The 14,582-nt window shown below is 47.2% G+C and overlaps 1 protein-coding gene across 4 annotated transcripts in view; it reads right to left on the minus strand.

Annotated features, from left to right (window-relative positions):
• Positions 1-14,097, minus strand: part of CYFIP2 (cytoplasmic FMR1 interacting protein 2) — a 123,279-nt gene extending 109,182 nt beyond the window's left edge. For 2 of the 4 annotated variants that reach the window (XM_025867144.2, XM_073890531.1), the window contains exon 1: positions 13,985-14,097. The gene's annotated coding sequence lies outside the window, so the exon portion shown is untranslated. Of the gene's footprint in view, positions 1-5,052; positions 5,205-13,555; positions 13,927-13,984 lie in introns of those variants that run through there. The other 2 variants (XM_073890533.1, XM_073890538.1) reach the window with 2 other exon arrangements.
• Positions 14,098-14,582: the final 485 nt, after the last annotated feature.

Genomic DNA, 14,582 nt, shown 5'->3' on the forward strand with positions numbered 1-14,582 from the left:
CCGATTTTAATTCAGCATCTTTCTAACAAGCTTAAACGCAGTGGCCTGGTTTCACCGAGAAGAAAGAACCCCGGGCTCCAAGGCAATCTGCTTCCAAGAAGGGCTTTAGGGGCACCCTGGCTGAGATGGCTGATGGACCCTGAGCAAGTGGGGGGGGTGGCCACAAATGCCGGATGTGTGCCAGGAGAACCTGGCTTGGGGAACACAGGTTCTGACTAACCACACCCTAAACCTGGCTACTCTGGAAGCAAAAGATCTGCATTGTCATTTTCTATTTGACTTTCTGGAAGGAAAAGGAAAAACAGTAAGATCTTTTTACTTAAGTGGAATACCGGGCTAAGTATAGCACTTAAGCTTGCGCTATGGGTTCAAACCTGTCATCTGCCACTTTCCTAGCTACATAACCATAAGCATATTACTTAACCTCTTGAGTCTGTTTCCTTACCTTTAAAAGGGCAATAATTAATAATGGTCCCTGCCCTCAGTGATTTATTCTGAGGATTACATAACATTGCAGAATGTGGAATGCTGTCCAATAGCAGGCACAAAGTAAGCCCTTGGGAAATGTTAGCAGGCGGGTGGCCTCTTTTTAACACAGTGAATGGACAAATCAAACATTGCCACAATTCTATTAAAAAAAAAAAAAGGAGGGCGTTACTATTATCTCACCTCCAACATCTCAACTCTATAGGTCTTTCGTATTGATTTCCTCAGTCACAACCACCCTGCAGTTTCGAGAGGACAGGTGTTATTTTTGCTGTTTTTCTAAGGAGGGCACAGTGTTACTGAGAAGTGAAAACTTTCTTTCAAGGTCACGTGGTCAGCTGGTGGCTGAGCTAGGGCAGAAAGGGGATACTTTGACTCCCAGTTCAATGCCCTTTCTTCTAGACCACACCTACTTTTGTATCTTTATAAAAGGTACCAAGGACTTTACTTTTTTTTTCCCCTCCAGGTTGGCTGCTTTTTCCCTCCCCAAGAAGAACAAGACTCTGCCAACCTAGAAAGATTAGGTAACTGTCACCTTTGGGTCCCACAAACATTAAGAGGCCAGGAAATATTTTCCCTGCCTGTAAATCTCTCCAGCTAGAAAGCAACTAAATACATACATAAATAAACACATAATTTAAAAAAATGATAAATACGTGCATATTTATGTATGTAAATAAATAAATGCATAGGTAAATACAAGGGAGGCTTAGACTGTACCCCTTAAAAAAAAAGTGTTCTTGCTCAGCACTTGACTGAGCAAGTAAAAATCCAAAGAAGGAACCCAGAGTGTAGCCTGCTTTTCCATCATGGGTTTACACTGGGCGTGTTGGAGATTGTGTGGGAACCCAAGTTGGTTGTGGCTCCACAGGTCAGTATTTCCTCTGCAGCTGAGACCCTTCCACATGTCAGGGGCAGCTCTTCACAGGTGTGGGGGCCAAGCAGGGACACAGTCACCGTGTGCATCTTACAGGACTTCCACAGACTCCACCAGAATGGACCATGTGGCTTATCCTGAACAGGCTGGAAGTGAAGAGTTGGACAGGAATGCTCCACTGATCCCATGGTGAAACCTTGTGGCTCCAAACCCCACTGTAGCCCCTTGGTACTTCTTTTAATGTATCGCCTGTCCATAAAATAAAGCCATAGGTTAGGCGCAGCCCCAACGCTGACAGCAGCAAGCCTCAGAGTGGTTCGTGGAGAGGAGTGGCAGAGCCATGCAGGATGGAGAGGAACCATACGGCATGGGAGGCTGGGCCACAAAGTACAGAAGCAGAACTCTACCTATTTCAATAGCTTATAGCAGGCTCATCAATATCACAGTACACAGGAGAACCCACCAAACACTTTATACGCTGCCAGGATGATCCTAGGGCTGGGGGAGACTGAAGGGAATGGTTACCTCCTTAAGGAGCCTTTCTGACTCTCTTACCCCCTACCCAAATTCACTTTTTCCTTTGGCCCTCCTTAAAACCCAGTGTGCCCCTACTTTTGTGGCATCCATAATGCTTTATTACACCTTTTACCACAGCTTCTCTCCTGTCCTAAATGACAAATTCCTTGAGGGCAGGAGGTGTGTCTAACTCACACCCAGCTCCCAGCAGTTTCAAGCACACATTTGTAGCTACATAAAGATTTATTCAGTGAGTAGGGGCGCCTGGGTGGCTCAGTCAGTTAAGCATCTGCCTTTGGCTCTCAGGTCAAGATTCCAGTGTCCTGGGATCAAGCCCTGGGTCGGGTGGGGCTCCCTGCTCAGCAGGGAGCCCAATTCTCCCTCTGCCCCTCTCCCTGCTCGTGCTTCCCCTCCCTCAAATAAATAAAAATCTTTTTTAAAAAAGTTAAAAAAAAAAAGATTTATTCAATGAGTAGATGGCCAGTGAGCCCAAGACATCAAGAAAGCCATTGCTATGTCTAAGATACCAGGATTTTAAAAGTGGGAGAGGAGGAAAAGGAATATAAATAGCAAAAAACCTGTTTATATTTTAGAAAGAACTCCATCAAAATGGTTCAAATAGTTAACATGTGGGCACTTAAAGTGAAAAGCTTCAATATTTTGTAAACAGTTATCTCTGAAATAAACTCTCTTCCTTCTCTCACGGTGTGACCTGATTTCACTCATCCTTCAAGGTCACTCCCCTCTAGGACGTAATTGCTCCTTCCAGTGCTGGTGAGGCTGTGAAATCGCAACCCTCAGACGCTGCCAGTAGGAAAGTAAAATAGTGTGGTACCTTGGGAAACTGTAGCAGTTCCTCAAATTTTAGAACACAGAGTAACCGTGTGACCCAGCAATTACACTCCTCGGTCCATCAGCAGTACCTCTCTTCTGACACGTGCTGCGTGGGAAGGGTGGCAAGTACCTATACTTCCTCTTCCTATGTCAGGGCCACCGTTACTAATTGATAATGGCTTTATTTCTCAGTGAGTGCACAGGCAGCCTCAGAATCGTCTTCAGGAAATACAGAGCTCCAGCTGGCCATCGGCCATCAATCTGCATTTGCCCGTGAAAGAAAACACGGATGCCCTTCCTCGCGTAGAATGATGCACGCATGTGTAGCCTCCACGAGGTGAGAGACCATTTCTCAGCCATCACTGAAAACCTCAGAGACCTTAGCAGAGTGCTGGAGACAGATTACACACCGAGGAAGTAGCAGATGATTGCATGACCGTATCTGAATCCCCCGACAACACAGGAGAAATGAGACGACCTGAATTGGCCATGTCTTCATGTCTAGCTTTCCCGTTCCTTCTCCTTCACTACTGACAACACAGATAACTTAAATCAACATGGAATATGCAGTCTTACCCATAAACTGTCTATACAATTACTTACTTAATATTTTTTCTAAAAAGACTTATTGGGGCACCTGGATGGCTCAGTCGTTGGGCGTCTGCCTTCAGCTCAGGTCATGATCCCGGGGTCCTGGGATCGAGCCCCACATCGGGCTCCCTGCTCAGCGGGAAGCCTGCTTCTCCCTCTCCCACTCCCCCTGCTTGTGTTCCCTCTCTCACTGTCTCTCTCTGTCAAATAAATAAATAAAATCTTTAAAAAAAAAAAGACTTACCATTTTTCACTTAATACATTTTAGAAGGAAGCTCATATTACAATCACTAACAGAGAACCAGTATCAGTTGCCATGAAAAAGGGAAACTATAAAAACAATGAAAACAATGGGTATCATCTGAAAATCATCTCACATCACCATTGATATGCTCAGGAGAGGTGGTTTACCTGGTGAGAGTGGGATGAAGAACTAGTTAGAGTCCTGACTGCCACTCTGCTGGTTGTGTGACCTTGGGAAGTTGGCATCATGTTTCTGAGCCTCACCTTCCTCATCTCTGATATGAGGAATAATAATAGTTCCTACGTCAGGGGTGCCTGGGTGGCTCAGTTGGTTAAGCGACTGCCTTCGGCTCAGGTCATGATCCCCTCTCCCCTCTCATGCTGTTTCTCACTCTCTCTCGCTCTCAAATACATAAATAAAGTCTTTAAAAAAAATAGTTCCTACATCATAGGCTTTGAAAATCAAATGAGTTAATCCATGTAAACAGCTTGCTAGATAGAGAATGCTCAAAAAAATTTCCCCAACAAAACCAAATCCAGCAATGTATAAAAAGGATCATACATCATGACAAAGTGAGATTTATCCCAGGAATGTATGACTGTTTCAACAATAACATCCAAAAATCAATTAATGCAATAAGCCATATCATAGAATAAAGGACAAATCCCACAGGGTCATCTCAGTATATGCAGAAAGAACAATGGACAAAATCTCACACTCCTTCATGACAAAAACACTCGACAAACTAGGAACAGAAGGGAACTTCCTCAACCTGATAATGGACAGCTAAAACAAAACAAAACAAAATCCACAGCCAATATCAGACTTAATGGTAAAAGACTGAATGCTTTCCTAAAATTAGGAAGAAGACAAGGATGTCTGCTCTCTCCATTTCTATTCAACATTGTATTGGAGGTTCTAGCCAGGGTAATTAGGCAAGAAAATGAAACAAATGGTATCCATGTTACAAAGGAAGGAGTAAAACTATCTCTATGTGCAGATGCTTAATCTTCTATGTAGAAAATTCTTACAAAACCCACAAAAAACTATTAGAATGAACAAATATATTTAGCAAGGTTGCAGGATATATCAACATACTAATATCAATTGTATCTCTATACACTAGCAATGCACGATCAGAAAATGAAATCAGGAAAATAATTCTATTTACAGCAGCATCACAAATAATAAAATATTTAGGAATAAATTTGGCAAAAAAAGAGCATAAAAGGTATACTCTGAAAACTATAAAACATTGTCAAAAAAATTAAAGAAGATACAAATAAATGGAAAGACACCCCATTTCATAGATTGGAAGACTTAATATTGTTAAGATGGCAGTACTCCCCGAATTTATACAGATCCAATGTGATCCCCATCAAAATTCCAGCTGGTGTCTGTGAGGAAATTGACAAGCTAATCCTAAAATTCACACGGAAATTCAGAACAATCCCAAAAAAGAACAAAATTGGAGGACACCCACTTCCCAATTTCAAAAACTTACTACAAAGCTACAGTAATCAAAAGAGTATGAGGTGGTGTCTGCATGGTTCAGTCGTTGAGCGTCTGCCTTCGGCTCAGGTCATGATCCCAGGGTCCTGGGGTCGAGCCCCGTATCAGGCTCCCTGCTCAGCCGAAAGCCTGCTTCTCCCTCTGCCACTCTCCCTGCTTGTGTTCCCTCTCTCGCTGTCTCTCTCTCTCTGTCAAATAAATAAATAAAATCTTAAAAAAAAAGTGTGAAAAAAAGTGTGGTATTGTTATAAAGACAAAAAACAGAATTGAAAATAAAAAACAAACCCCATATTTATGGTCAATTGATTTTTGACAAGGGCACCAAGACAATTCAATGGGGAAAGGATACTCTTTTCAACAAATGGTGCTGGGACAACTGGATAACCACATGTGAAAGAATGAAGGTGGACTTCTACCCCACACCACACAACAAATTAACTCAAAATGGATCAAAGACCTAAATGTAAAAGCCAAAACAATAAAACTCTTAGAAGAAAACACAGGAGTAAATCTTTCTGACTCTGGAATATGTAATGACATCAAAAGTACAAGCACTGAAATAAAAAAAGATAAGCATCTATTCGATTTTATTAGCTATCTATTAATAAACAGCATCACAATTAAATTTAAAACTTTGGTATCTCAGAAAACATCATCAAGAAAGTGAAAAGACAATCCACAGGATGGAAGAGACTATCTGGAAGTCATCTGCTAGTTATATAGAATATATAAAGAATTCTTAAAATTCATAACAGAAAGGCAACCCAGTCTTTAAAGTGGGCAAACAATAGGAACAGACCTTGCTCCAAAGAAGATAGACAAATGGACAAATAAGCACACAGAAATTATTAATTATATCATTAGCCATTAGGGAAATGTAAATCAAAATCACAGTGAGTTATCACTTCACATCCATTACAACAGCTATAATCAAAAAGACAGATGATAACAAATGTTGGTAAGGATGTGAAATTGGAACCCCCAACCTCTGCTGGAAGGAAGGTAAAAATAGTGCAGCAACTTTGGGAAACAGTTTGGCAGTCCCTCCAAGTTTTAAACATAGGGTTACCTTCTGATGAAGCAATCCCACTCCTGGGTATTATCCCAAGAGAACTGAAAATATACATCCACACAAAAACTTGTACACGAATGTTCACAGCACCACTGTTTTTAATAGCCAGAAAGTAGAAACGACTCAAATGTCCATCAGCTGATGAATGGGTAAATAACACATGGTATATGGTCCATGCTATGGAATATTATTCAGCCATAAAAAAGAATGAGGTATAGACACATGCCACGACAGGGACAGACTTTGAAAATCTGCTAAGTGAAAGAAGCATAATATGCTTTTTAAAGGAAATGTCCAGGGTGGGCAAATCAAGAGAGACATTAAGTCATTCATGGTTGCCTAGGCTTAGGGTGGAGACTTTGGGAAATAGATGGTGCTGCTAAAGGGCATGAAGGTTCTTCTTTTGGGGGTGACAAAAATGTTATAAACTCGATCACGATGACGGTTGCACAGCTCTGTGAATATACTAAAAATTACTGAACTGTATGCTTTAAATGGCTGAACTGCAGAGTGTGTGAATAAATAAAGTCTGCCCCGGACAAGCAGAGACTATGTTGAATAAAAATCACCAGAGGAAATGGGAGAGAACCAGAGTGTGACAGATACATGGAGCAGGCTCTAGACTGCAGGACGAGCTGGACCACCGTGGGGCAGCATCCAAACCAGCACCCCCAGCCCCCCTCCCAGGCTTTGTTGCACTGCCATCTGTTGAGTTGGGGTGGGGGGAGCTGCCCCACCCTGGAGGGGGTACTTCTTAGACAGCAACAGCCTCTGAGGTGGGGGGAATGGGCTTTGAGGTTTAGGATGAGATAAGACTTCCTCCTTCCCCTAGCTCTCTTCCTGCTCGGAGGGCAGGGAGGCTGAGAGAAGATGGACCAGCGCAAGGTCACTTGGCTAGTTAGGGGTGGAGCTGGGGTTAACACTGTAACTTCCCCAGAAGATAGGAGGATCTGACACAGTAACAGATATGGCAGAGCTGTTAAAAAAAAAAAAGAGTAACATTAAATAGGAAGGGAGAAAACTCTTATTCTGCAATAAAACAAAAAAGCCATGTAGGAAAGGAGATAAATCAAAGGACATTACCTAGCTCTCTTGTGATCATCATTTACACGTCTTAATAATGTAGATGCTTTAAACATGATTTAGGTTAAAACAGAGCTCTGGCTATATTGGGAGATGGGGACAGGGGAGGGAGGCGGATGGTGTAAGGAAGCGAAGACTTCATCTATCACAGCAGGAAGTAAACAGACAATGCATAGAACAGATAAATCAAGAAACAGCAGCGTAAGCATATCCTTGAGAGATCTGGAGGCAAGGGCAGGGAGAACCAGTGAGTTAGAAGTGACAGCCTCTCTGGGAAGGTGGGCACTGGATGGTTGTTTTCATTATGTGTCTTTCAATACTATTCGATCTTTTGAAGGCATGCATTATTTTGATGGAAATTTTTAAATTTACTTTAAAAGACAATAACCCAACGCCTCCTTCCTAGCATCTCTGATGACATCTGGCCAGTCCCCAGCACTGTCTTTGGGCAGTCTGTGCTACCTAACTCCCTCACTGTGGGTCTTCTGGGACAGAGGCCCCATCCCCAGCAGCTTCTCTCCACACAAGGGACGTGAGGTCGGAGCAGAGAAGTCCATGTCTTGGGCCTCTGGAGGAGGCCTGCCCTCCTGGTTGTTTACAGCAAAGAAAAAGACCCTGGCAGGGTTAGAGACCTTGCCACCACCACTCCTTTACTCAGCTGCTTCCTGTGTTGTCAGGGTTGAGGGGGCCTTTCCGCTGATAACCCAACAGGGCAGATCCCATCCTCTTGCCCGGGGGGGGGGGGTCATGCCACCGAGGGCAGCTTGCCAGCTTGCTGATCTGCTCCCAATGGGGCCTGTGACAAGCCAGCACGGGAGGGGCGCCAACGTGACCTCTATCTGGGGAAAGGAGCTGCGTCTCAGAAGCACCTGCTCAAACTCAGGAAGGGAAGCCAGCCACCCTGCATGTGCTGTGGAAACAAAGAGCGAGACGGCAGGTTCAGCCGCCAGAGCAGAGCGTACAGGCCTCAGTTTCATGAGGTTGCAACTTGACTGTGGCTGGCTCTGAAGACTGGAATCACATATTCACTCACTCTAAAAAGGCCATTTCCCTGTCTGTTGGCCGGGCAGTGGTTCTCAACCGTGATGTCAAAATGTCCGTTGTTAAGGTTCTTGTGGGCAACTTTTACCCGTAACAGTTTAAGTAGTGAGGTTTGCAAACAGCTACTTTTATTATGTGTTTGGGAGGGTTCCAAGCACCCCATGCTATCACTGCTTGCGTGTTTATCTCTTTCCCTGAGCAGGAGAAAGTGGGGGTAGGGTGGAGAGGGGGCTGGCTGTAGGTGTGGTGTGTTGAGCCTGTCAATATTGTCCATCATATTACTAAAAAAGTAAAGAGAGCAAACCCAAAAATAACCAGTTAAGAATCACTGGACTTGAGGCTCTCACAGGGCTCTTCCAACCCCCCCCCCCCCAAAAAATGACATTGACAGCAGATGGACCCTCCAGGCAAAGGGCTTCCTTCAAGACCACGGTTCTCCAACACGGACACCCACACTGGCCAGGATGTATGAGGTGCCATTAACCTGCCCACGGACATTCTTGCCTTTGCTCCAACTCCCTCCACTCTCCAGTCGACTGTCCTCTCCCCTTCTCGAATCCTATGCTTGACCATTGTCAAGGCCCAATTCAAGATAGGCCTCCACCATGAAGGTCTGACCAGCCAAACTCCACCAAACCTTCATTTCTCTGGATTCTGAAAGTGTTCAGTCTAAGAGTCCACAATTTCCTACTGCATTATAAATTGCTTTATGTTTCACTAATTCTTTGGATCACCAAAAACAGGAAGAGTCATCTTTTTTTTTTGAGTTTGACCCATAGCCCTAGTAAAGACCAGGGCACATGGTACATAGTATTTACTTAATAAGCACTACACGAACAACTTGTTGAATGCATTAGCAAGTGGCCCCAATTCACGTCTTCTCGTAAAAAAAAAAAAGTTTTTTAATTTAAAACATTATGGTCCTCTAAGGCCTCACATCTAAGTCAGCCTTATTGCTCTAAGACTCTGAGAGGACTTCCTTAGAACATTCAGTCATACCGACTAACCCGTAAGACGCAGGTCTTTATTTCTCTTTCCCACGTGAAGATGTAACATCCTTGAAGGTCGATGGCCGACCCCTAGTCCTGAATTCTTTTCTCACCATTCATACCTTGCCAAAATCAGTCTTAAGGCATCACAATCTTTCTCAGGTATCCCTTCACTTAACCCTGAGTTACTGAGTATCTTCCAGGAGGGTCAGCCCTGCAGATTCTCTGGTCTCAGTAACGTTAGACAATCCTCTCACTCATCCCCCAGCTGATCTCTTATTCCACCCACAGAGGCAGCTGTTCCAAACCCCCGGAAGTCTCCGGAACTTTCCTAACCAGTCCACCGCCTTTCCTTTCTGCAGAGGACATCATCTCCTCCCTTATTTAGGAGACAGAGACCATACAACATGGAGATGCTAAACATCCCTCTATCCCACGAAGAGATTAAAATCTGAGAACCACGGCTCTAAGATGACCTAACAATGATGCAAACACACAATCAAAAGGCCTATTGATGAAGTCATCACTGGGTCCTCCTTGGGTAGCTCTCCAGAAGGTCATGTTTACTTTCCTCTCTCCTCGCACTATCTCTGAGTTGCTGTGAGTCTATCAAAATGCCACTCACCCAGAAGGGTCCCTGCAAGACATTCTGCCCGAACCCAAGCTCTGCCTTCTCAAAACAATCTCTTTCAAGGATGCATACCCAGTTGGTTTCTTCCTCTGTTGCCAGGACCCAAGAAGTATGGCTTGAATGGTCATCCTTTGAGGCATACCACACAGAACCCTTGGCATAATGGCCATGGCTAGGAAGCCAATATCCAAACCCTGCATCCTGGGAGGCATCCCACACCCACTGACTGAAATCTGAAGTGTCTTTGTACAGACAAGGCCATCCAGAGGCCTTGACAGAATCTGTGAATCACAAAGTGCCTTTCAGTTTCCCCTTGGCTTCAATGTTACAGAGAGGCTACAGATTTGTCTTCCTAAATTGACACACAATATATAATTAATAAATTGTTCCTTTAGGAATAAAGGGCAGGGATCCAAAAGAGCCACACATTCAGAAACCTCTTTCTCTTCTCTGTTTCCATGGTCTTTTCTTCTAAGACTGGGATTTATAGACATTATCTCATCTGCAGGCTCCTGTGGCAACAGGTTGGTAACAAGCTGGGCAAGCTGCTTTCCCTTGGCCAGTTTTTAAAGTCAGAGAGGTAGTGGAGGATTTAAAGGCACACAGCAAGTCAAGGATAAATCCTGTGTCTGAAGGCCACGGGCTCTGCTCCATCTGCCTGGGAAGTGAAGCGTGCCCTTAACATTTTTGGCTGATTGCAAAATGCTAAATGCACACAGAAAGAAAGTTCCTTCCTGACCTCTGTTTGTGTGTTGAAATGTGAGAACTACCTCTGGGCTTCTGCTCAGTGTATTCCCTCCCCTTCTTTCTGCCTACTCAAGTTATATCCACCTTCAGTGAGCTACTCAAGAGCACTTCCTATCTTAAGGCCTTACTGATACCACGTCTCATCGCTCTTTTGGCTACCTTTTGCAGGGAAACCTGCAGGGGCTAGGTTTCTTGGTCACAAAGCCAACTCCCCTGGGAAAAGCCAAATCCAGGAAGGCTCTGGAGGTAGAGGGATTGGGAAGAGCTATGGGTTGACTACACACATGAACCATATTCTTAAGGATTATGTAATTAATACATTAAGACAATAAATACATAAATATAATAGCACTTTGGGGCACCTGGGTGGCTCAGTCATTAAGCGTCTGCCTTCGGCTCAGGTCATGATCCTAGGGTCCTGGGATAGAACCCCGCATCGGGCTCCCTGCTCAGCGGGAAGCCTGCTTCTCCCTCTCCCACTCCCCCTGCTTGTGTTCCCTCTCTCGCTGTGTCTCTATCAAATAAATAAGATCTTTAAAACAAAAAAAATAGCACTTCACTATGTGCTAGACACTCAACACGTTCATGCGTCCCTCACTAAAAAGAGCACCCAATGAAGGACCAGCTCCTTCCCTAACCCTGCTGGCCTCCCAGTCACTGTCCAGCATGCTCCACTACCAAAAGAGGGTCCATCCTCTAAACCCTAGACATGGGTTTGCTCCTCAGAATGACGAGACCAAAGGCCTGTTACAAAGGCTCCAATGAGGTGACTGATGTCTGGTTTTGTCAACTACAAGTGAATAATTAATACTTGCTGGTAAAGAAATAGACTCATTGTTATGGTGGCCACATGGAAGCTACAAAAGGCCATTTTGTGAAGCTCTTGGTAGAACCCTGGGGCCAACAGGAGCCAAAAGAAACCTCTTTGAGTGATAGTGTAGGCTGATCCTCAAATGTGGGGACCAAAGCCCTGTACTGTTTTCTAGGAGTGCTGTTTCCAATGCTAATTAGCTTGTTGCCTATTCATCACCTCATTCAGCTTGCTGGTCAATGACAGCAGTGGAGGCCCACTGAACTCCCAAGAGGCCACAATTTATCAGAGGGGACATGGAGTGTTCTCCTGGGGCTCTTTTCCAGATTTTAAATTCATGTCTTCCTTTTCTGGGCCAGCCTCTGACTTGATTTGAGAAAAACTCTCCAACCCTACGGGATCATATATCCCAATCTTGGCCTAATGCCTAAAGCAAGTTTTTCCTTTTCCACTTTCAGCAGGGACGGAACAAGGCAGGCTTGGGTGCCTCCAGAACTGGTCAGAACTGGCCAGGAAATATAATAAAGAAGCTTAGTGAGCAGAGAGCTAATGCCCCCAGCCAGAGGCTCAGTGTGCAGAACTAGGCAGAAGCACCGGCTTTGTAAGCAACAACACACTCTTCTTGTGGCCTAGTAACTGCCCAGGCAGATGGCAGCCAGTGCCAGTGAGTGACTCTCTATAGGAAGGTTTCACCCTCCCCCCAAGCGGATACTGGGTGCTCCACACATAGCTTCCAGTGACAGTAACCCCTGGACGGTTACACATACACATGCTCCTACAGTATTTCTGCCCCAGCAGCAGACAGAGCTGCCAGCTGCCAGATACTGTCATTTCAGTGAGCTGTTCCCCAAAATTGCTACCCAGTTCCCTGTTCCCGCTTACAGCCCACTGCCTGAAATTCCACCATTAGAGATATCAAATATGTTGACTTAAAGCTTTGTTTTCCATTCAAATGCCTCGGGCCTGTTTCCTTTCCAGTTAAATGACTTCTAAAGGACCTGCTCTGCACTGAATGGCAAATTCTTTTGTGTTTAGCTCTTAAAGGATAAACATGTTCATTGGCTCCTTTCTTGAAAATAATTTTTGACACAGGAGAATAGGGAAAGCACAGAACACGGAGGTGGAGGTGGGAGGCCTCAGGGAGAGTCACAGAGAAGGTCTTATGGTGCTGAAAACTGCCTTCATGGCCTTTGCAATCTTGTTCAGGGATATGGACCTAGAATTTTGCTCCCCAACATCTGTAATCTCTGGGGTTACCAGCATTGCTTACAACAGGGCCTGTGCCCAAGATTAAGTAAGTAAGACACACTGCCCTAAGGGGGACACAGGTAGAAGGTAGAAGAGATGAGTATGGGAACGAGCACTCCCCTAATTTGTCCCTCATGCCTGCAGGACCACCCCAGTCTCCTCACCCATGCTAGGAAGGCACAGGCACCTGGGAACTAGCAGGAAAAGATCCTTGACACCTTCTTGTCCTGGCTGGAAGGGGAGCAGATGGCCCATCAGCCCTAGGTGAGTGTTTCTGCTGAGCTGGAGACACTAGGCAAGCAGAGGTCAAAGTCAGATTCCCTGAGCTGGGGAGGGCCAGGGCAGTGCCGGTGTCCTTTCCTGCCAGGTTCTCCTCAGTACAGAGAACCATACTCCTGTCCGACCATGCTTCCGGCCCCGACCCCCACCCCCACCCCCAAACAGAGAGCACCCCCTTCTCTTCCTTCTCACCCATCCATCGACGGGGAGGGCTGTCCTGAAAAGCAGAAGCTACAACAGACAGGTAGGCAATCTTTCCGGTTCTCTAGAGCTTAAGAAAATCCAACCTTTTCCCCGGGAGTCAGCCCACTCACCCCCTTCCCCCTGTCCTCCCCCGCCCACAGCCAGCCGGGAGGGAGAGTGATGCTAGTGTAGGCCAGAAGGCTTCAAAGCGGGTCAGACTTGCCTCCTCCCTCATTAAAACCCCCACCCCCAAACACTGGCGCTTCGCCCCTCGCCCCACCCATCTCACGTTCACCGCAGGGCGCTCTGCGCCCCAGGCGTCTGCCAGGCGGGCCCACGCGGCTCTCGCTGGCCCTGGAGGAGGTGATGGTGGCCGCGGCGGCAGAGGCGGCGGCCGGCGCTCTGCAATACCTGGGCTCGGGGATGTCGCCGCCGCTGGGCTCGCGGCCGCTGCAGGTGTCTCCGGTGCTCGGGATTAGCGCCGCTTCCTCTCCGGCCCGCGGCTCCGGCCCAGGCCGCGCACCTGCTGCTGCTGCTGCCGCTGCCGCTGCTGCCGCCGCGCCCGAGCTGCGTCGAGTGTCCGCGCCTCCTCGCGGGGGGTCCGCGCCGCCGGGCCCGGGGTGGGCCGGAGGGGGAAGGAGACCGTGCAGGGCCTTGAGCCCAGCCTCCAGGGGCTTCGGGCCCCCCTCCCAGGCCGCGCTAGCCGGGGCGCCTCGCCGAGCGCCCCCCTCGGGCTGGGAGAAGGGGCGCCGGCCCCTTGCGCATCCTCACGGCCGCATGGACGTCCCCCGCAGCATCCCGGTCCCCATGCTGGCCCCGAGGCCTGCGAGCGCCGCTTACCTGGGTCTGCGGCAAGTCCAGGGGAGCAGCCCAAGGCTACGGCGGGGCCCCGCGCCGGGGCGCAGGATGCTCTGCGGGGCTCCGCTTGGCTCCGCCGGCTGCGGAGCTCGGCCCCGCCCTCGGCCCCGCCCCCGCCCGTCGCGGCTCCTCCCCCGCGCGCGGTGCCCGCCCCTCCGCCGCCGCGGCTGTCACACAAAGAGCAGGAAATGGCTGCGGCGAGGGGCTCTCGGTGCTCCCCTCTACGCGGTCGGCGCATCCCCGACCTGCACCTCAGCTGCTGCCCCAGGACAGCCAGCCGCGCTGCGCGGGGCTTCTGCCCCCAGGTCTCGCATACCTGGAGCCACCCCTGCGGCAGTGGGAAGGCGGAAGCTTTGGGCTCGGTTCGGTTCTCATCGATCTCACTTTATTTCCAAGTGCTCATTTATCTACCTAGTATTTACTGAGCAGCTATTTTGTCTCGAGCCCCGTGCCATAAGCTGAGTATGCACTGGTGTACTGCCCTTTTGGAGCTTATTATCTACCAGGAGAGACAGGGCGTAAATTAACCTAGTAATGTGCAGTTACAGCTGGAAGAAGTTCTGTGAAGGAAAGAAACAGG

The sequence above is a fragment of the Callorhinus ursinus genome, unplaced genomic scaffold (assembly GCF_003265705.2).
Source record: "Callorhinus ursinus isolate GAN/ISIS: 27379988/994484 unplaced genomic scaffold, GSC_fseal_2.0 scaffold3, whole genome shotgun sequence".
Lineage (NCBI taxonomy): Eukaryota > Metazoa > Chordata > Mammalia > Carnivora > Otariidae > Callorhinus > Callorhinus ursinus.